This window comes from Halichoerus grypus, chromosome 15 (assembly GCF_964656455.1).
Source record: "Halichoerus grypus chromosome 15, mHalGry1.hap1.1, whole genome shotgun sequence".
NCBI classification, from domain to species: Eukaryota; Metazoa; Chordata; class Mammalia; order Carnivora; family Phocidae; genus Halichoerus; species Halichoerus grypus.
In genome coordinates, this window is record NC_135726.1 from 56612062 (window position 1) to 56635434 (window position 23373).

The following is a 23373-nucleotide window of genomic DNA, read 5'->3' on the forward strand; positions in this document are numbered from 1 at the left end:
AGAATTTGACAGCATAAAGAAAACTCCTGTTTGGGCCTTCAATTAGTATGGAATTCTGAGCAGAATTTAGGTAGTGGAAGTAAAGTAGTGAAAAGTAACAAGTTTGTTCATGCAAATTTCTCAGCTCCTAATTCCCTATCCATGGAGATAAGAATACCTCTTTCTCTCTCTGTGCAAGAAAGTTATCCATTACATGAGAGATTGATTTCCTGCTTTCTGGACACAAATGGTGATCAGAGTGTTCTTTTTTTGCATTGGCTGTTTCCTAAGTAGCTTTTATTTCAAAATAATCAATACAGCCAAGGGGTACATTTTAGGGCAGTCTGCCATTGTCCTCTACACAATCCTCACCGTCCACAGCCCCACCCAGATTCACCTTCTTCTGAAGATTTTCTAGGTCTGTCCCTACTCTAGACTCTCCCCTCACTGAACAAATAGAAGGAGAGCAAAATTTTCTTTGGCTGCTTATTCCTAGTCTCAATGTTAGGTGCTCACTTTTTGCTGAAACCCAAGAGCAGATACATGGGAGCAGAGAAATGTCTTTGAGTGCCTAAATGTCTGTCTTTGTCATTGAAGTCAGTGCTAATTTTAAGTACTCATTCAGGACCTTGTTTTCCATTTATGAACATCCAGTTGTTGCTGAGGGTTAAAACAGTAAATATCCACATACGTGGTGAAATTATCATCTGAAACTGGTTTCACCTCATGGTGGGCGTTGAGCCAAAAAACACCGCCAAGACAAAAATAAGAAAAATACAGGTTTTACTTGTATCAAGTGAAGAGAACACCAGGGACATTTCCCAATACTAGCTCCCCAAACAACAAAATTGGGTGAGTTTTAAGCTAATAGCATATGCATATTCATCAAGGGGCCTGGAAAAGGCCATTTCAGAATGAAATCCATCAAAAGGCATCCTAAATTGACAGAGTCCAGGCCCCAGTTGATTGAAGTCAAAGGACCTGTAAGGGTGGGGATCATCAGTTCTCTGGCTCCTTTATTATTTGTGTGCTCAAAGGGATTTAATTCCCACAACAGCCACTACAGAATCTCTGTTAAGACAATCTTTACTTTGGAAACAGCAATGGGAGTTTTACCATGGATTAATTGTCTCTGGTATGGTTAGACTATCTTCTGGGCTTGTGGTGGCTGTTTGTATTTACATTCTTTTGCAGCCTTAAAATCATTAACTACTGAGGTCTTTCTGTAATTTTGACATATTCCAGGACATTCATCACAGAGGTGCTTGGGTAAGTGGTGCCGGCATAGATCATAAGCAGGCATACATCATAAAATGGCTGGGGGCCTAAAGTGACTTCTCTCTTTTTTTTTTTTTTTTTTTAGATTTTATTTATTTATTTGAGAGAGAGAGAATGAGAGAGAGCACATGAGAGGGGGGAGGGTCAGAGGGAGAAGCAGACTCCCTGCCGAGCAGGGAGCCCGATGTGGGACTCGATCCAGGGACTCCAGGATCATGACCTGAGCCAAAGGCAGTCGCTTAACCAACTGAGCCACCCAGGCGCCCCTAAAGTGACTTCTCTTATGTGAAGGAATCTTTGTCTTTTCTCCCTTTTTCTGTGGACCGTTAACCTTATTTCCTTTTTAATTTTTTTTTTTAAAGATTTTATTTATTTGACAGAGAGATAGCGAGAGCAGGAACACAAGCAGGGGGAGTAGGAGAGGAAGAAGCAGGCTTCCTGCCGAGCAGGGAGCCCGACGCGGGGCTCGATCCCAGGACCCTGGGATCATGACCTGAGCCGAAGGCAGACGCTTAACACCTGAGCCACCCAGGCGCCCCCCCTTAACCTTATTTACCTACAAAACGTTTACCATAATGAAGCTCATGAACATATCCATCACTCCATATAGTTAAGATTTTTGTGTGCTGATAATGCTTTATTTAGATGCATTCTAGCAAATTTCAAGTGTAAAATACATCACTATAGTCAGTGTGCTGCACAATGGAACACCAGTATTTATTCATCCTAAGTGAGTGTTGTTATATTTATGGATTTTTTAAAGATTTATTTATTTATTTATTTTAGAGAGAGAGAGAGAGAGAGAGCAAGAAGAGGAGCGGCAGAAGGAGAGAAAGAATCTCCAAGCCGACTCTCCACTGAGGGCAGAGCCCAAAATGGGCCTCAATCCCCGTATCCTGAGACCTTGACCTAGACCGAAATCAAGAGCTGGCTGCCCAACCAACTGAGCCACCCAGGTGTCCTGAGTGTTGTTATATTTAACATTAAAAATAAAAACTGCCGGGGTGGCTCAGTGTCTCAGTCAGTTGGTCGTCTGACAGGATTTTGGCTCACATCAAGATCTCAGGGTGATGAGACTGAGCCCTCCAACAGCTCTTCGATGAGCGTGGAGACTGCTAAAGATTCCTTCTACCCCTCTCTCTACCCCCCCCACACACGCTGCTCGTGCTCTTGTTCTAAAAACAAGTAAACAAATAAAAGAATAAATAAAAATAAACAAATAAAAACTGCCAGTTATTTTTTCCGCAAAAAGATGGGTTTCTTCAGGAATAACAGTATCAAAGTAGGGACATACAGGCTATGGCAAAATGATAGGCAAGTCTAGGAGACAAGGAGGATGCTTGTTTGAGGAGAGAAGGGGTAAGTTGAGAACTCTGTCACACACGAAGGTTCTTTGGAGTAAAATCGTGGTTTGAAGGATGGTGATTTTTCAGTGGTTGCCTGGGAGGGATAAGAAAAGCACATCTCCCTCCGGCTGGAATAGTATAGTCCATCTCCAGGGTCAAGTTTGTATAACGTCAAGACCTTCCCTTCCTGTCGGATCTGCCAATGACTTGAGTCATAGGGCTTGAGAGCCCCGCCTGCTGAAACCTCCTGACTCCATTTTAGTGAGAGTTCCAATTAATTTCACGTTACCATTTGACCAACATCTCAAAATTTCCTTCACTGGCAGTTGCCGGCAACAAACCTAATCTTCACTTTGATGATTTCACTTTTTTTAGATTCCATGTGATTTTATACAGTATTTCTTTCTTCCGTGTCTTATTTAATTCAACAAAATATCCTACAGATTGTATGGGCAAAGCACAAGCTGCCCCATGATGGACCACTTCGGGAGAAATATTATTTAAGTTAAAAAGCAATCAAGAGGGCGCCTGGGTGGCTCAGTTGGTTAAGCGACTGCCTTCGGCTCAGGTCATGATCCTGGAGTCCCTGGATCGAGTCCCGCATCGGGCTCCCTGCCGAGCAGGGAGCCTGCTTCTCCCTCTGACCCTCCCCCCTCCCACGTGCTCTCTCTCTCTCATTCTCTCTGTCTCAAATAAATAAATAAAATCTTTAAAAAAAAAAAAAAAAAAAGCAATCAAGGGCGCCTGGGTGGCTCAGTTGGTTAAGCGACTGCCTTCAGCTCAGGTCATGATCCTGGAGTCCCGGGATCGAGTCCCGCATCGGGCTCCCTGCTCGGCGGGGAGTCTGCTTCGCCCTCTGACCCTCCCCCCTCTCATGTGCTCTCTCTCTATCTCATTCTCTCTCTCAAATAAATAAATAAAATCTTTAAAAAAAAAAAAAAAGCAATCAAAATCCAGCAGATTAAGGAAAAGTCTTTTCCACCTTCCTGACTAAAAATAATTTAGGTAGAGAAGCTGCCCCAGGATGAGAGCTATCAACATACATAACTACCTTATGATAATATTCTAGGTAAAAAAAACACAAAGGAACCTAATAAGACAGGTTTGAGCCAAATTCTCTGTCCTATTTTTTTTTTTTTAAGATTTTATTTATTTATTCATGAGAGACAGAGAGAGAGAGAGGCAGAGGGAGAAGCAGGCTCCCAAGGAGCAGGGAGCCCGATGCGGGACTCGATCCCAGGACCCCGGGATCACGACCCGAGCCGAAGGCAGACGCCCAACCATCTGAGACACCCAGGTGCCCTGTCCTATTTTTTTGAGTAGCCAAGAGAATAATATTTGACGAAATATTTACGCATTTTTTCTTCTTGTGAATTATATCTCTTCCCTTGGAGTTCCCAGACTTCTCCCCTCTTCTTCCTTTTCTTCTGATTTTCTCCTCAAAGACATATATACCTTACTTTGCCAGTCTTTGAAACTTTCACATCTGTGTGGAGTCTCCATACATATGGGTTTTGTTTTTTTTTTTTTAAAGATTTTATTTATTTATTTGACAGAGACACAGCGAGAGAGGGAACATAAGCAGGGGGAGTGGGAGAGGGAGAAGCAGGCTTCCTGCTCAGCAGGAGCCCGACGCGGGGCTCGATCCCAGGACCCTGGGATCATGACCTGAGCCGAAGGCAGACGTTTAACAACTGAGCCACCCAGGCGCCCCTCCATACATATGGTTTGAATTTGATTTTCTCCTGTTTATCTCATGACAATTTGATTCTTAGTCAACAATGAGAACTTCCTTTTAAGTTCCAGTTTGTTTTTATATATTCCTCCAATCTATACTTAGCTCCTATTTTATACACTTAATGTTAAGGAAGAAAAAGAAGCAAAAAGGCAGGGCCCAGCATCTACATTCTCAGGGAAAACAGGAGACATCTAGTACCAACCCCTCAAATATTATGAGGATTAACTCACCTTCATGTTCCTGAGGTCCCACAGCACCAGGGATCCTATGTGTGTGCACAGAGTAAAAGCTCAATACATACTGCATTAATAATGTATCTATGTTATTTTCCAAATACAAACTTTCCAAGCTATAACTACTCCCAGCATGGTTGGCTACGTAAGTCTAGCTCACTCACCTATGCTAACTTAAGGCTTGACTAATTGTAGGTTCTTGAGATCAACAGACCTCTGATGCTAGGGAAACCAGGAACCCAATGTTCCTAGAAGATCAAGCTTCATCATGCTAGAAAGTGGCATCCCTGATGCTAGTGAGTCTCCTCTGAGAGATCAAGGATGATGAAGCATTGTAGCACCACTTCCCCGGCATGTCAAAGCTCACTACTTCTCGGAGCACCTGGGTGGCTCAGTCGGGTAAGTGACTGCCTTTGGCTCGGGTCATGATCCCAGGGTCCTGGGATCGAGCTCAGCAGGGAGTCTGCTTCTCCCTCTCCCTCTGCCTGCCACTATGCTGACTTGTGCTCTCTCTGTCAAATAAATAAAATCTTAAAGAAAAAAAACAAAACTCACTACTTTTGTGTGCCTCCCCCTTAAACACTTGCTGCTTGGTCTGTGACTTTGTATATTGTCTTTGGACATGAATCTACCATGTTCCCCATGGCCAGCCTCCTGAACAAAGCAAATTTTCCTTTCCAACTGTGAAAATTAGTCATGGGATACCTCACTAAAATGGAGTCAGAGGTCTTTGGCAGGAAGAGCCCTCTTGCCCCCTACCACTGGAAGTCAGTTTCAGACCCAACAGAAAGAGATGTACTTGATCTTACATGGACTTGATCTTGCTCCAAGATACTCCTTTATTCCAGTGTAAGGAAGAGATGCCTTTCTTATGTATAAAAAATACTTTCCCTCCTCATGGGCTTTTGTATATAAACGGACTGACTTAACAAGAAGTAATTTAGAACTTCAACGGCCATAACTGGATTCTTTGCTCTTTCCAAAGTTACTTTTATCAAAGATGAGGTGGAAAAACATGGTTCTGAAATTGACAAAACTGAATGGGATTCCTATTTTAATTGGTATTTTGAAGGTTCCAAACCCTATCAGGAACATCATATTGCCTCACACCAATATATAATTTTTCAACTGAAAAAGGTAAGAAAACAATTACAAACACAGAAAAGGGCTTCTGAGGCCTATTCTTCCCCTCCCCCACCTTCTTTGTCAACAGTCGCTAGGAAGCCATCCTGTGCTCAGGCCCCATGTCCAAAACCATCTTCCTCTGTGCTCTCCCTTCTTCATCTCCACTCTCATTTTATCTTTTGCACCTTCCTTTTCCTCTGAAGTTCCCTCTGCTACCTCCTCTCCTGAACCTATTAAAATCTGCCCCCTTAAAGTTAAACCTTCTGAAGATCTAAGTGGACACAGTTTATGTTCACTGTAATAAGGGTGAACTTTGAGCAATGAAGAGTTCCCTGAAGTGACTGAGGAGCTCCATAGGTTTGCAGAAGAATTTAACATATTGATTCAAAGTTGCCAAGCTGGTTTTTCGGATTTATATCAATTGGTCCACATGCTTGCAGTGAGGGCCAGGCCAAACATTTGATGAAATTAGCCCAATGGAAATATCATGAACAGGATCTAAAGAAAAAGACGTGTAACTTTTGGCATGATGCTAGAAAACTTGCTAGAAGACACCAACAATCAATTATATTGGCTTTTCTGAATCCAGTAGATCAGAACAAAATTCAGGTCTGTACACAGGAGGCAGATGAGTCCCTTCATAAGGACTAGAATCAACTCCAGTTGTCTTTGAAGGTGGATTCTGTCAGGGTGCCTGGGTGGCTCAGGTGGCTGAGTGTCTGATTCTTGATTTCACTCAGGTCATAATCTCAGGGTTGTGAGATTGAGCCCCGACTCAGTCTCCAGGCTCAGCACAGAGTCTGCTTGAGATTCTCTCTCTCCTCCCTCTGCCCATCCCACTGCTCCTGCTCTAAATAAATAAGTAAATATCTTTAAAGGTGTATTCTGTCAAGAACCTGAATGGTCCTGGAAGCAGATAATCCCCGAGGCTGCAGAGAAAATCTCATGCCTCATGAAACCTTGATTTTGACTTTATAGGACCCTAAGCAGAAAACCTGGAAAGCCCACTGAAATTCAAATATATAATCAGCAGTGTTCTTTTTTAGCTCCTAAATGTGTGGAGATTTGTCACAGTAGAGATAGAAAACATCTACACATAGACATAACATTAACTATTTTGTACGTTTATATTGTATAATTCTTATTTTACACTTAAATAAAGTAAAAATCCTCATTCAGTGCCCCAAGGCAGTAACACTTTGATCTTGTCATAACAGCTCATCAGTATGAGGTGTATCCTCTTTCTTGTGCAATTACAGAGTGTGTGTGAAGTTCCATTTGTTTTTGGGTTTTTTTTTTTAATTTATTATTTTTTTTTATTTAATTATTTATTTGACAGAGCGAGACACAGCGAGAGAGGGAACACAGCAGGGGGAATAGGAGAGGGAGAAGCAGACTTCCTGCAGAGCAGGGAGCCCCATGTAGGGCTTGGTCCTGGGATCAGGACCTGAGCCGAAGGCAGACGCTTAATGACTGAGCCACCCAGGCGCCCTGTGAAGTTCCATTTGACATTGTGTAACACACATACAAATTAAAATATTTTGCACTTAATGTTTGCATAAATATTGCCATATCAATATTACTGCCAATAAAATTGCTTTCCTTGGCTCCCTACTCAGCAGGGAGTCTGCTTCTCCATCTCCCGCTACTTGTGCTCTGTCAAATAAATAAATAAATAAAATCTTTAAAAAAAATTGCTTTCCTTAATCAATGCCATATGAAGGTGGTGTCATCTACTGCATTTCTAAAACATATCCCACTGTAATTGTAAATGTAACACACTTGTTGAAACACTTCCTTCAGTGTTCACACACAAATGTATCCGTCTCCTGCTATCACACACATGAAATGTGGATCTTTGATTTGTACACATGTAACTTACTGGGTGGTTTTGGGACATGAAATTGTTGCACCATCATGACTGTGCGTTCTTTCAATGAGCGGACAACTGTTGAACTACCCTTGCAAATCGATTAAAACACACACACACACACACACACAAACACATAATATCCCACCAACTGTGTTTCCACTATTAAAAAAATTAAACAGGGAAGCCATAGACTCAGGGGGCTTTAATGTCTCGGTAGCCTCTGTAAGCAAACCGCAACTTAATTCACAGTCACTGCACTGGAAAGGAAGAAAATGAACTTAAGAACAGACAATTACGTCAACTAGGCCTTCCAAAAATAAGGCAACTGCTTAGGGCATATCCAATCAAATACCGCCCTTCCACAACCTCTCCATAAAGACCTCATTGCAACCTCCTACAGGTGGCGCAAGACTAACCATTTGAAAACACAAACCTACTGGTCAAATTTACTCTGGAAAATTTGAATGTATATCACTTCATCTCTAAAGATCACACAGTACCACCTTTCATTTTGACCAGTTTCTCAAGTGGCCTAAACTCCTTACCCACATTGCAAGTGGGCAGAAGACAGGGCAACAGATTTGCCCGCCCTGCTCCGCTCACTTTTGCACATGCGCACAACACACCAATGCGATTCTGCCCTCACTTCCCCAGACTTCACCCTTGGTAATGGCTCCCCAGAGCGCCTGCGCAGATAGAGTTGCCCAACAAATGCTGCGCATGCGCACAGAGGATTTGTGGCGCGCACAGCTGCTCTCTGGACCCAAACCTGCAGTCGCGTGCTCTTCCCTTCACCAGCCGGGGGGGGGGGGGGGGGGGGGTCCTCCAGAGCACCACACCTGAATCTCATCTCAACCAAGCCCACACATCTGAGTTCACAGTTCAGGCAAGCTGGGACCAGAGTCTATGTTCAGCCCAGTCCTCCCTCTGACCAACATTGTTATTGCACCCAGAGTTTACCTGCCGTCTCCCGTTTCCGCCTTTCCTATTGTCAAAACTTCACACATGTGCACACTGAAAACAGAGGTGAACCCCTCAAGGTCCTGAGTATGTCATCTGCCACAGTGCAGAGGATCCCAGAACAGACGGAGATCAGGGACTGCACATCCATGATCACCCTGTGCAATATGAATGCATATGGCGCCGGTCAATCCCTCCTCCAGTGGACCCACTGAAGCCCCCGGATTCCTGTTTCTTATTCTGGACCTAGCATTGTGTGCACAGAGCTCAGGTGCCCAGAAATTACATCGGGAATAGTCCCTCTGCCTAAATGGGGATTACGGAGACTTACAGGGAATTGTCCGTTCAGATTCTGTGGAAAATAACCTTAGACCACGAAATTGCCCTCCACGGCTCCACTGTCAGTCCCTGTGCCTCCCTTCTCAGAACAGCTCAGAGAACAGAGTTCCTGGCAGCTCCACCTGGGTGGCCCAAACTGGCATTCACACTTTCCTGAGGCGCAGACTCAGATAAAGCAAGCAAGAGACTTAAAATTTGGGGAGGCAGTTTCACCTTTCTGGTTAAAACACTGCTTCCAAGATAACGCATAGCATCCCACATTCCATTCCTGGGATGTCCACTGGTAGTCCACACATTAAAATTAATCAAATACATAAATGCAAATGATGGACCCCTCAAATTTGTCTCAGAGCCTCTAATCCACCCTTCCTATCTCCCAGTCTGCTCTCTATATTTGGGCTATAACACCCAACATTATTTTTAAGATTAATGATAATGAAAAAGAAGAGGAAGAACCTCTACAATCCCAGGGAGGCACACCCAGCATCCAAATCCTTCTGGAAAAAATGATCATATAGTACCCAATTCCCAGGGCTCTAGAACAATTAACATGCAGAATGCATGTAAGATTCCCAGCACAGTATCCTGGACACAGTGCATCCTCATATACCTGGAGTATGTAGTAGATGCTCAATAAACACTCCTTTCATGAATGAGCACATACTATTTATCCAAAACAACTTTGCTCAGACAACACAACCTTATCTAGTCCCTTCCTAACTTGTATGGGATGAGCAGAGAATGTCATCTTTCCAGAAGCTGTTAGTAGTCATCACTGAGAAGGGCAGTATTTGTGTTGAGAAAGGATAGTTTGGTATAAGGGACTCAGATGTGCTCTTCTGCTCTAACATAATGCTACTGGAAATGAAGTCTGGGGACAGCAACCTCAATGAGTGTTAAAAATACACATTAATGGGCTTCATCCACACCTAGGGAGTCATGATACCAGAGTATGGGGCCCCTGATTCTGTTTTTAATGGGAACTTCAAATGGTTTGTATATTCATGAAATTTTGACAAACAGTGTTTGAAAAGTAGTTCTCAGCTATGGCTTCATGTTGGGATCTCCTGTGTAGTTTTTAGAACTACCATGTCCAGCGTCCCAACCACAAAGATTCTGTCACTTAGTCCTTGATAGGGCCTAGCATCAGTTAGGTCTTAATGAAGGGGCCCAGCATATTCCACTGTGAGGCCAATGTAAACACTGAAGCTCCCAGGTACATTTCTAAAGACAGAGCACAGAGGCTGGTCAATGGGGAAACCTCCATAGGGAAGGCTACTCTGCATAAGATTTGATAGGGGAGGGTCAGTCCTCGCAATACCCCCGCATTCATGATGTTGTATGAGAATCTGTGCATGTCTCCAGGAGACAAGTGCACCCAGGATTGGGAAAGGAGTAAATCACATTGGGGCCTCCACTTAGAAACTCCCTGTGTGTGCAGATTTTCCCATACCCCCGAAAGCAATGGAATAGTAATTGGGTCACATAGACCCTCAGTGGCCATGGGGAGGCTTTTGGATTTCACTGTGAATGCCATGGAAGACACTAGAACAGAAGGGAAGTCCTTAGAGGATGTAGGAGCATGTGAAGAGTGGGACAGGAGATGTCCCTCTGTGACCACCAGAGAATTAAATGTTGGCTTCCAGAATCATTCCATTCAAGCAGAGCATCCCAAACCACATTTTAAGGTCAAGTTTTCTCCTCTGACCTTTGGCCCCCACCTGTGTCATCTGCTTCATTCATTCCCACCTACCTGGGTATGTGGCTACTGTCTCCTTTCTCTTCATGTGCTGGGTTCTTTACTTTTCCAAAGAAGTTGACCAGATCCAGACTACAGACAGCAAGACCTATTGACAAGAAAAAGAAGCATGACTCTTGCCAGAGAATCTACAATTTCAAATCCAGCACTATGTTCGGTAGAGACGAGAGCACATTACAGAAGCATATAGAAAATTATTTCTCCAAACACTGTTTCCTGATGGCCTCTTTAGAACACTTAGGAAGGATTTTCAATGTTCAGCTCCTGAACTCCACTTCCAAGTACTGCTGAATCAGAAATGAGGAATAGATACTTGATTTTAAGATGTGGGCAACAGTGTTTTATGCCAGTTAGTTTGTAGAATTATCACTAAACTAGAGTGAAGTTTACAGATAACCTCAGGGAATGGTAAGGCTGAAATCAAGACAAAACATCAAGAATACTTCCTTCCTTACACCAACAAATGCTATTTCAAGGAAATAATCAGGCATTTGTCATTTGTGCTGAATTACACTACAGAATTTTAAGAAACTTGAATATACAGAAATTACAAAGTACTTGTTTCATTCTGCTGAAAATAAAAAAAAGGCAATAAAGGAGAGCATATCTGTGACACTATGCAGAATTAAATGGAAACTCATGAAACCAAAGGCCATTTAGTACCTTTATTTGCAAAGGCCAAGATCTCCCGTAAAGAAAGGTGAGAGCCCGCATTTTCCGGGGGAATCTAGCAGAAAGACCCCGAACCAAGTGAACAAAGTTAACATCAGTTAACAAGACAAACTGGTATCAGTGGCCTGATGCACGGAGGACTCTTTACTATTGTGATAAAGTTTACAAAACAAACAAATCATATTATGATTCCAATCATGAAAATATAGCAGTTTTATGAGATTTCAAGCCAGAGATAGCTCCCATATCCTGTAATCTTTCATGTATTTCAAATAGTAATTCCTTCGTTGAAGCAATCTAGACAGCAAGGCTTTCTTTCTCAGAACATTGACTTATTCTGGGCCTGATAGCCACCTGGATTGTTTGTTCATGGTCGTTCAGTTTATATAGACTCAGGCTACACCCAGACGGAATCTAAATATTACATATTTCCTCCTTCATTGAGATTCCAAAATCCAACAAATCCCCAGTGAGGATCTTGGGTATCAACACATCCCCAAGTTGATCTGTCACAAAGGGAATATTTTCAATACTTGCAGGTCATGAATTCATGGTAGGAATTCTTCATGCTGCATAGAAAGCCCAGTTGGAGAGAATGGAGAGACGGCCCCAGGGATGTAAGATGGGAATATCCTAAAGGGCTGACTTTGACTATCATTAAAAGGATAAATAGCAGTCCAAAACAAATTTGCTAGGAAGGACAAGAGGTAGAGAAGTAAATGTGCAAATTCTAAACATATGGCATTTGGGTAAGAAATGGGGACACTGCCCTGAGCTAAGTCAAGACGAAACTTACCTGAGAAGCAGCCATTTCTTCCTCTCCCTCTTGCTCTTGATTGTTTTCTCGGGTGATATTATGTAAAGAAATCACACGTGTATGCCTTTAAAGGCCTCAACACGGCCTCATTACCTGCTATCATCAGCTCAGAGACAGAAGGATCTTGAACTGCACAAAAGGCCAACCTCTACTTTGTCACAGGAAAGATTCAGAAAAGAAGAGCTCCTACGTGGACATTTGCATGTGAGTTTCTCCTTCCCCGGTTTCAGATGTCTTCCCCTCCCACAGACAGCCACAAATCCTGCCACAGGAAACGTGGGCTGCACTGACCTGCCCCTTCCAATTCCAGACCAGTCTGTTACCTTCTCTTCAAATGAAAGCTGGAGTCAGCTTTCACAAATATACCTTCGAATCCTTGGGCTTCACCCTGGTCTACACGAGAAGCACCTGAAGCACATAGTTAAAGCAGCACTGATGTTCTCACCCTGACCAATAGACAGACTCTGGCAGAGGGCCCAGGTGATGGTGGTTCTTAAAACTCACCATGGGATCTTTACTGTAAACCCAGGCTGATAAGCAATGATGTGCTTTCAAGTTTTAATGTGCATAGAAATCATTTGGTGTTCCAGGTTCCACAGAAGAAATGGTGATTCTGCATGTTTGGAATGGGGTCTGAGAATTGCCATCTTTCCCAAGTACTTGTTAGTGCTGATGCTGCTCCTGGAGACCCTCGTTTAGTGGCTACACTAGAGAATGCGGGCACAGCTCACCTGAGCCCCCCACACCCACCATCTACGTCAACACAAACAACTCCTGGGGAGTTCCCAGGAAAGAGTTTATCATTTACTTTTCACTGTTGTGAGTTTACTGTGGGTTCCCAGCAAAGAGTACAACCACCATCCTGAAGGACCACATCTTACATAGCACTTTAAAGTATACAGAAAGAAAAAAAAAGTTTACAGAAAGAAGGCTACTGAATGCACAAATGTCTAAGCAAGTCTCTATCTGGAAAACAATGTAATACATTGATTACTGCAATGTTGATTGAGCACTGATTTTCTGTTCACAAGGAAGTTATGGTGCACCGTGTTGGCGACTTCACACATATGATTTCATCCCCATAATACCCTGCGAGCTGGGCACTAGATGTCCTATAATAACCATGAAGATGTACATACTGGGCCCCACGTATCTGCTTTGCCTCCTGTTTCCCTATCGATTAAAAAAAGTTTGTGGCTCTCTGCTCCCCCTCAATCAGCAGACAGCCATGTCTTCTGATAGTGCAAGCCGCATCCCCAAGACACGATGGTGAAGGTTGGGGTAAACAGATTTGGCCAATTGAGCACCTGGTCACCAGGGCTCTTTTAAATCTGGCAAAGCGGATATTGTAGCCATCAATAACCCATTTATTGATCTCAACTACATGGTCTACATATTCAGTATGACTCCGCCCATGGCAAATTTCACGGCATAGTCAAGGCTGAGAATGGGAAACTTGTAATCAATGGAAACTCCATCTCTATCTTCCAGGAGTGAGATCCCACCAACATCAAAAGGGGTGATGCTGGTGCTGAGTATGTTGTTGAGTCCACTGGGATCTTCACCACCATGGAGATGGCTGGGGTTTACTTGAATGGTGGGCCCAAGTGGGTCATCATCTCTGTCCCTTCTGCTGATGCCCCCATGTTTGTGATAAGCATGAACCATGAGAAATATGACAACTCCCTCAAGATTGTCAGCAATGCCTCCTGCACCACCAACTGCTTGGCCCCTCTGGCCAAGGTCATTCATGACAACTTTGGCATCATGGAGGGACTCATGACCACAGGTCATGCCATCACTGCTACCCAGATGACCATGGACAGCCTCTGAGAATTTGTGGCATGATGGCTGAGGGGTTGCCCAGTACATTATCCCTGATTCTACCAGCACTGCAAGGACATCCCTGAGATGAATGGGAAGCTCATTGGCATGGCCTTCTGTGTCCCTACCCCCAGTGTGTCATTTGTGGATCTGACCTGCCACCAGGAAAAAGCTGCCAAATATGATGACATCAGGGAGGTGGTGAAGCAGGCACTGGATGGCCCTCTCAAGGGCATTCTCAGCTACACTGAAGGCCAGGTTGTCTCCTGTGACGTTCACAGGGACACCCACTCTTCTACCTTTGATTCTGGGGCTGGCATTGCTCTCAACGACCAGTTTGTCAAGCTCATTTCCTGGTATGACAATGAATTTGGCTATAGCAACTGTAGCCAAACGTTATGGTCCACGTGGCCTCCAAGGACTAAGAGCCCTCTGGACCACCAGCCTGAGCAAGATCAAGAGGAAGAGAGAGGCCCTCAGCGGCTGGGGAGTCCTTGCCCCAAGTCATCCCCCAACACACTGAGAATCTCCTGATCTCCAATTACCATCTCAGACCCCCTGAAGAAGGGGAGGGACTGGGGGAGCCCTACCTTATCATATACCAGAATAAAGTATACTGTACCCAGCAAAAAAAAAAAAAAAAAAAAAAAATTTTTATATAATAGGAACAAAATATGGATGAATGGAAAAATACAGAAAGGTAGATTAGTAGTTCAGAGAGTTTTCATTCTTGTGTTCACATTATAGGATAGAAAATGTTTGACTTTATAAGTAAATGCCAGTTTTCCTGTACTTTATCCACACTCATCAGCAACGTATGGTCATTTTAATTCCTCCACATTGGTGTTAACAAATTTATTTTTTTCTCAAATTTAGTCATTCTAGCAAATAGAAAGTGTCATCTCCCTGTAGTTTTCCTGCGTTCTAGGAGTGGTTAAAGAAAATATAACATATATGCATTATATAATATTATTTAAGATATCAAATGAATATATCATAGAATATATTATGTATCATAAGTAATACATAAGATATATGGATGCAACATTCAGTCTTAAAAAAAGAAGAAAGACATCCTTCCATTTCAGACAAAGTAGGTGAGCCTGGAGGATCTTATTGTAAGTGGAATAAGCCGCAGAAAATGGCAAATACTGCTTTATCTCAATTATATCTGGAATCTAATAAAGTTGAACTCCTAAAAGCAGAGTAAAACTGCAATTTCAGGACATGGCTGAGGGCGAAGTGGGAGATGTTGGTCATATAGTACAAAATTTTATTTATGCAAGACAAATTCTGGGGATCTAAAGTACAGCATGGTGAATACAGATAATTCTGTGTCTATTATTATACTTGATATTTTCTAAGAGAATATATCTTCAATGTTCTCAACAAAAATTAGTTAAAAAATCAGAAATCAAAAATCATAACACTATGAGGTGATGGGCATGTTAATTAGCTAGATTGTTTTAATCATGTCATAATGTATACACAGATTTATGTTTTGTTACTTGAGCAACTACTCAATCTGCAGGAATGAAAAACAGGATTCTGGGTGAAAAGCTGGTAAAGCACATGATTTAATGATAAAAACAGAAATGAAGGCAAAAATATTTAGTCCTTTGCTCCCATTTATAGGATTCTGGGTTTTGGGAATTGTGAGCACCAGCCCTGGAGAGATGAAAGGAACAGCCACTCAGAATCGGATCTCCAATCTGTCCTGGGAAGGGAGGAGCTCCAGAGCCAGGCCAGACCTGCACACAGCTTCAGAAGGGGGTGGATCTGGTTTGGGCTTGGGAGGGAGCTGGCTGTAGGCTCTGATCTCCCTGCTTCTGGGGTATGTCTAGGCCTGTCATTCCTAAGCCTTCCCAGAGAAATTCAACACCCAGAGTTCATATTGTTTTAATCTATTTAGTCTCATTCCTATTTCAGAAAATAAAATAAAAAGCAACTTAACATAAACACTTAGCATTTTCGGGGGCAATTATATTAGAAAGCTTTTATTCTTACAAGAATGCAAAACAAATGCTACTGCTACTAAGAATTCTTTGGTCCATGGATGACCCATCAAAGGTGACACCAGAACTCACACCACAACACAGAGAGGGAACTGACTCAACTGAAGTAAAGTCCCCGGTATACCACTGCTTCCTTCCATTGACTCCACAATCCTGAATTCAAAAATGTACCCATTTGCTCTAAAAATTTCTGGATGTTATGGATCATGACTCGACTGCCACGGAAACAATCAGTTTCTAACCTATTTGCATCTCTACACCTGCTCAGTGTTCTTTAACCATAGGAGGGACTCCCACCTGGACCACGAAGGCGATTTCTTCTATGGAGGGAGGAGAGGACCCTGGATGACTCACTCCTCTTTCTCTGAATGGGAAACATATTCAAATTCTACACAGTCTACACAGGACATCCCTATATATTCCAAAGAGTCCCTGATACTGGAGAGTATGTCCCCAGTGAGCCTGAACTGATGTCCCCACAGGGATCCAGGTAGTGGAAACCTTAGGCTGAGTCTGGGTCATCAGGTAGAGCACAGACCTGTCCTGGTGGAGCAGCATCCTCTGATGCAAGTGTGATGTATCCTGTCCCTGGGCAGGGCTCTCTGCAGTAAGAAGCCTCTACTTCAGTTAACATGGGTTACATGTAGCTCTAGTTGTGGTCATGATCCTAGATTTGTTGTGGGTCTTAACCTTGCACTGCTAAAGGATCTTCTCCCTTCCTGAGGTTGTACTAAGGCAGGACCTAGTGTGGCAGGTTTTAAGCCTATGCTCGTTAAAACTTACAGATTTGGCATTGATGATCAGGAGTGCCAGTTTGTTGAAGGACCATCAAACACGTTAACCATCTTTGTGGAACTGTCTTCAAAACCCCATGCCCAGGTATATGTTAGTAAAATATCTTATATTGAAAGATACACATTCAATGGGGCGCCTGGGTGGTCTGCATTCGGCTCAGGTCCTGATCCCGGAGTCCTGGGATCGAGCCCCGCATCGGGCTCCCTGATCGGCGGGGAGCCTGCTTCTCCCTCTCCTACTCCCCCTACTGTGTTTCCTCTCTCACTGTCTCTATCAAATAAATAAATAAAATCTTAAAAAAAAAAATATACACATTCAAATGTATTTTTTTTTTCTTTTTAAGAATTGATCAATTGACACCACATGACCTTCAGGGTGGAAATAGCTTCTGCAAGCATTTGGGCAAAGGGAGGGGGGAACGTTAGAAGTGTCTCAGTTTCTTGGCAACATTGAGGTCCAGGTATTCGTCCAGAAAGCTGTTTGCAATCCCCAGGACGCCTAGGACAGTCAGCAAGGCCAGACTCCCCAGACTCAGCCGGAAACCGGTGATCCTTTTTTTAGCTGCTTCTGAATATCCCCAGAAATACTGGTGACGGGCATGTATGTAGACCAGACCCAGACAAGTAGCAAAAACTTGATTAAAATACCATCCAGCCATCCACAATGTAATCAGAAATATGGGGTAAAACTCCACAGTTTTGTTGTGCACAAAATATTCTTTCAAACTCTGGTGACCCAGAGACTGCCAGGGGTGTGACTTTGTATTTTAATCTTGCCTTTCCTACATGCAAAGCAAAATAACCTTGTTGACAGGCCGACAGGACTGAGACAGCAGCCAGCAAGACTGAATGCCCAGCCATCTTTCACATGGAAGGTTCTGGTTCAGGGAACTATTTGTTGAAATCCCCACATTCAAATGTATTTCGAGTATGTCTGTTTTATTTCAGGAGCAACGGTTTCATTACTGATTGAACTGTAACCTTTATCTCCTGGGACCATTAATACAACATATCCTATGGATAATTATATAATTACAAAGGATTCATTGTACAGCTATAATTTCTTATTACTGAAACAGATTTTTTTTTTTTAAGGTTTTATTTATTTATTTGACAGAGACAGACACAGCGAGAGAGGGAACACAAGCAGGGGGAGTGGGAGAGGGAGAAGCAGGCTTCCCGCTGAGCAGGGAGCCCGATGCGGGGCTCGATCCCAGGACCCTGGGATCATGACCTGAGCCAAAGGCAGACGCTTAACTACTGAGCCACCCAGGCGCCCCTGAAACAGATTTTCTATTTTATTCACAATTTTACCTACAATGTGACTGGCTTGTAATTGTACATAACACCGTGAGACATGAATATAGAAATGACTGACATAGACAAAAACAGACTACATTTTCTCATGAGATGAGGAAGTCTTGGAATTCCTCCAGGATACAGAGAAGGACCTGGATACACAGTGGTCATCACCCAGGAGAATAAAGGGGCCTGGCAGCTGGGAAATATACATCCATCAAGGCCAAGTTGTTCACTTGCTACCAGGTGGTCTAATGAAAAAGAGAAAAATTACAATGATGGCAGAGAGGGTATAAAAAGTTACAAAGGTGCTTTCCAGGACAGAAATGCTTGGGGTCGTAGGTGTTAGCTCAGGGGAGGATCTAGGTATGATACTGTTCCTATGAAGGTGTTGGCCCCTACGCTTGTGTTTGCACAGAATGACAGCCATAATGAATCCTACACACAAAACACCTGAGGTACATCTGAAGGCTGCATAAAGTCTATACGTGTTTATCACAAAATATAGCAGAACAGGTGCCAATATCTACAGCGTTTGTGATGTATTTATTGATCTTCTTGTGACACACAAACATAGTAATTGTGATATTTACCAGCTCCTATAGATTCCAGCAGAGGATACTGGAAGGGCTAATGGAATGTGAGACTGTTTGTTCCTTAATGCTTTGCCCACCTGGAGTTCTGGGACTGATGGTGATGGCCTGGAAGACAAGGAACCAGAGTTGCCAAAGGACACACCTCTGGACACTATGTGGAACTAAAAATACATCCGCATCCAAAATCATGGAGAAAATGTTTCAAACCAAAAGCTGCCAAGGTGTCTAGGATAACACCAAGAGAAAGGAACAATACTTGGCTACATTCAGATGACCGAGAAAAACCTCTCAAACTTGTCCTGGTTCCAATGCAGTAAAGGGAAATAATGATGACATAAGAGGTAGAACTCCTGCAGGTTTCCAGGGAAAATCTGGACCAGGAAGATCATTCCCACTGTCAGATTCTCAGCTGTCATTTTCAGGGTTCAAATATTTACATTCAAAAACAGAGAAAGCAGCATGGAAACAGGAGTTGTGGGCTATGTTTTCCATGAAAAATGAAAGCCACAAAATTCAAAGTCTAAAGTCATTCCATAGTGTTTACAATGTATGGTCCAGTTATTAATGCTTTATTCTCATGATTTTATGAATTTGGACTAATATTATTCCTTTCTTACCGATGTTAAATAATAGAATACATACATATTTGGAACAAAGCTCTGAAAGCTCTTGCAAATTACTAAATGATAACAGCAGTAGGAGCATTTTTTGTTCTTTGGAAGGGACTCTGGGTGGGCTCCTGGTTGGGGAATGGCCATGAGAAATACCAAGTCATAATCAGAATCTTGGAAAACTCAGCTTCATGTCCCCACCCCCCTTAATCCAGAGAAGGAAGAAGTGCTGCAAATGGAATTATGACTGGTCATGCGTACATGAAAGCGGCTCCAAACAATCCCGATAGTATGCAGTCGGGAGTGATTGCAGGCTGGTGAACACATCCACACAGGGAAGGGGACACTGCCTAAGTCCACGGGGACAAAATCTTCTAACCATGGGACCTTCTCAGACCCCACGCTATGTATCTCTTCATCTGGCTGTTCATCTGTATCCTTTATCATAGCATTTATTTATGTATTTATTTAATTAATTTATTTACTTACTTATTTTAAAGATTTTATTTATTTATTCATGAGACACAGAGAGACGGGGGGTGGGGGGCGGGCAGGCTCCCTGCAGAGCAGGGAGCCTGATGCGGGACACAATCCCAGGACCTTGGGATCATGACCTGAGCTGAAGGCAGACGCTTAACCGACTGAGCCACCCAGGTGCCCACCTTTATTTATTTTTCAAGATTTATTTATTTGAGAGAGATAGAGCACATGGTGGGGAGGGACAGAGAGGAGAAACTCAAGCAGACTGCGCTGAATGCAGAGCCCCACACGGGGATCAATCTCAGGACCCTGAGATCATGATCTGAGGTGAAACCAAGAGTCGGAAGCTTAATGGACTGCGCCACCCAGGTGTCCCTATAATAGCCTTTAATTAGCTGGTAAACGTGTTTCCCTGAGGTTTACAAGCCCCTCTAGCAAACTAATTGAACCCAAGGAATACATTATTGGAATCTCTAAACTATACCCAGTCATTCACAAATACGGGTAATAGCCTGAGCTTGTGAATAGTGCCTGCAAGTATTATGTAAGGCGGGAGGGCAGTCCTGTGGAACTGAACCCTTAACTGTGGGACCTGAAGATATCTCTCGGTAAATAGTGTTCAAATTAAGTTAAATTGTAAGACATCCAGATGGTATTGGAGACTTGCTTTTTGTTCTGGGGAAAGCACCTCCACTCTGTATTTGTGACCAGAAGTGTCAGAAGTGCTCTATGTAGTAAGAGGGACACAGAGCAGAGAAACACATTAGGGAAGAACTGGGTTTTTCTCTTCATAGAAAAGAAATAGGTTGTTTTTTTTCTTTATAACTGATGAAAATAGTTTAATTAAAAAAAGGATTAATGATCATATAATATTGGTAGAGTCAACATTTGAACCTATACCTACAGCAACAAGAGGCCCTTCCAGAAGACCTGTTCTTGGATTATCTCCTCTGTCTGACAGTCAATCCTTCATCCAAAAATCTTCACACAGAACAGCCTCCATGGTCTAAGACTTAGTGTGTAAGATCCAGCCCTGGACACATACATATACCCTGAATGGGTATTTAACTGAGCACTGAAGACCAGGTACACAGGTCCAGCTTCCAGAGTTTAAACACAGAAGCCCAGCCTACACATGAGCCCACTTTCACATCTGGAGAACCAAGACCACAGTCTACCTAAAACAATTCATGACCATATGTATACCTGCATTCTTCATGGGCTAACAACTTCATTGAAGAGGACAACCATAAGGATGCCCCCAGAGTGTCATGCTCAAAGCAGGTTCCCCAAACAGTCCTCATTGGCATAATCTGAGAACTTGTAAGAACAGAAAATTGGGGGGACTACAGCCCAGCCCAGAAATAATGAAATGGTAACATGGGAAGAGGCCTATAAATCTGAGATTTTACAAGTGGTCCAGGTCGTTCTGGTGCAAAATAAATGTGACAGCCTCTATAGTAACTAAGTCAAAGATCATTCCTGAATAATGCAGATAGTCACTCTTAGATATTCTCTATGTGGTGATGTTACTTATGTGACACATACACACAACCTAGACATTTACCGTATTCATAAATAAATAGTACCGTAACATAGTCTGTCTTGGCTACCTCATCTTCCACATGTCACTTCCCTCAATGCCCTCCTCCAGCTTCCTGGGATCACCCATGAATACACTTCTCATCACACTCTTTCATCAAAATAATCCAACTTAGAATGAACTGGAATTTATTCAAATATTTCATCAAATAAGATGAACTAAGATATGAATACATATAAGATATGTATACATATATGAATATATATGTATATATATGATATGAAATAAGACAGAAATACATATAGCCAAAAATAGATGTTATAATTTATAATGGAGTCGAATATAGAATTCTATGAATCTGCATTTGATGATTTCTACTATGAGAACATAAATGACTACAGACTAAAAAGCTCCTCATGCTCACCTCTGAAGAATTAGCACTTTATTTCCATATATGATAAAATTATTGTGAATCTCAGTAGGCACACTCTAAATTTCAGGGCCTTTTCATAACATCTGATTCTAGTGCAAGGCATGTCCTTTGTACCAGATGCCTTGAAACCATTCAGGTAACGCTAGCCATTCCCAACAAGCTCACACGTCCACCTGTGTACAGATATGTGGTTACTCAGAGTGGCCTCATGACAGCGTTCTGGTCAGTGAGATGAAGAGAGAAGCACCTGAAAGAGGTTGGCCTGCTCTGAGAGAGAAAGGAGTGGTTCTAAAACAAATTCCCTGAGTCCTAGCAGATTACCACCACCTCCTTGATGCATGGAACATGGTTTGATGCCTGAAGGTGGGGCAAGCATCTTTGGCCATGACAACAAGTGTTAGCACGATGTCTGCGGCTAGACAATAGCAGAGAGAAGAAATGGAACAACTAGAGTATACCATAGTGTGTATGAGCCATTTTATCAGACATGAGCATCTACCTACTCATTACATACATAATACACAATATACATCTTCTTTTCTATAAGGACACATCTGCCTTTTCATGGTATAGCTGAACACAAACAACAGCTACCCAAAAAAAGCATCATTATACTTCACTTGTACCAATGTTAAATGTGAGCACAACCTACTACCCAACTTCATGGTATCAGTTTCCACAACGGACAGAAACCCTCTTTCACGCTGCCCATAGGATGGTTAAAAATGCAGCATGAGCTGTGAGTGAACATAGGAACATCTATTTTTAAAAAGTACATGGACTGTTTGAGGCAGAAATGCTCACTCTCTCTGACTGGTGAACTGCCCCCCAACTAATCAGTGCCTTGAACAGACCTCAAAGAATAACAGTCGACATGGGGCTCAAGCAGAACCGAGTTTCCTACCAGCTGTGGATCAGCTTCACTGCAATGACCTCCATCTACAGTGGAGCAGACTGACGTTGGGCTTATATACCTAAGATTCTAGTGCTTTGAAAAATGACAGCACACACCTTCCTGATACTTCCAGGGTCCACAAGGCTTCTACATTTCCAACAACTACTCTGCCATGTGACATCTGAAGGGTATGGCCACAACATTTGCATCTTCCACCAACCCCTCTCCTTCCACTCCCATGGGTTTTGGCCTGAAAAGTACAGGAATCTCTATCATCCAACAGCATCTGTCCTCAGTACTACATAGGAATTTATGAAATCATGAAGACAGGATCTGACTTCTCCGAAGGTAGGGAAAAGAAAATGCTACTAAGAAAATCATGAGGAGGGACGACTAGGTGGCTCAGTTGTTTAGGCGTCTGACTTCAGCTCAGGTCACCATCTGAGTCCTGGGATCAAGCCTGGTATGGAGCTTTGCCCTTGGTGGGGAGTCTGCTTCTCCCTTTCTCTCTCCCTCTGCCCTTCCCCCAATTCGTGCTCTCCCTCCTTCTCTCTCTCAAATAAATAAAATCTTAAAAAAAAAGGAAAATACACTTACAGTAGTGTACTATAAAAAATATGTACATGTAAGTGGACATGCACAGTTCAATCCCATGGTGTTCAAGGTTCAACAATACATTATAGTTAGTCTCTTTACGTACAACTTTGTTTAATGTGGAGTAGGTTAAAATTAGTGCAAGGATAACATATCATTCACCACACATC

The 23373-nt window shown here is 42.8% G+C and overlaps 1 protein-coding gene and 2 pseudogenes across 2 annotated transcripts in view; 1 reads left to right on the top strand and 2 right to left on the bottom strand.

Annotated features, from left to right (window-relative positions):
- The window catches only part of LOC118530339 (KRAB domain-containing protein 5-like), a 160104-nt gene that overhangs the window by 72035 nt on the left and 64696 nt on the right, over nucleotides 1–23373 (bottom strand). For both annotated transcript variants that reach the window (XM_078063423.1, XM_078063422.1), the window contains exon 3: nucleotides 10625–10718. The gene's annotated coding sequence lies outside the window, so the exon portion shown is untranslated. The remainder of the gene's footprint in view (nucleotides 1–10624; nucleotides 10719–23373) is intronic.
- LOC118530331 (glyceraldehyde-3-phosphate dehydrogenase pseudogene) lies at nucleotides 13386–14368 on the top strand (annotated as a pseudogene).
- On the bottom strand, nucleotides 17141–18125 carry LOC118530332 (microsomal glutathione S-transferase 2 pseudogene; annotated as a pseudogene).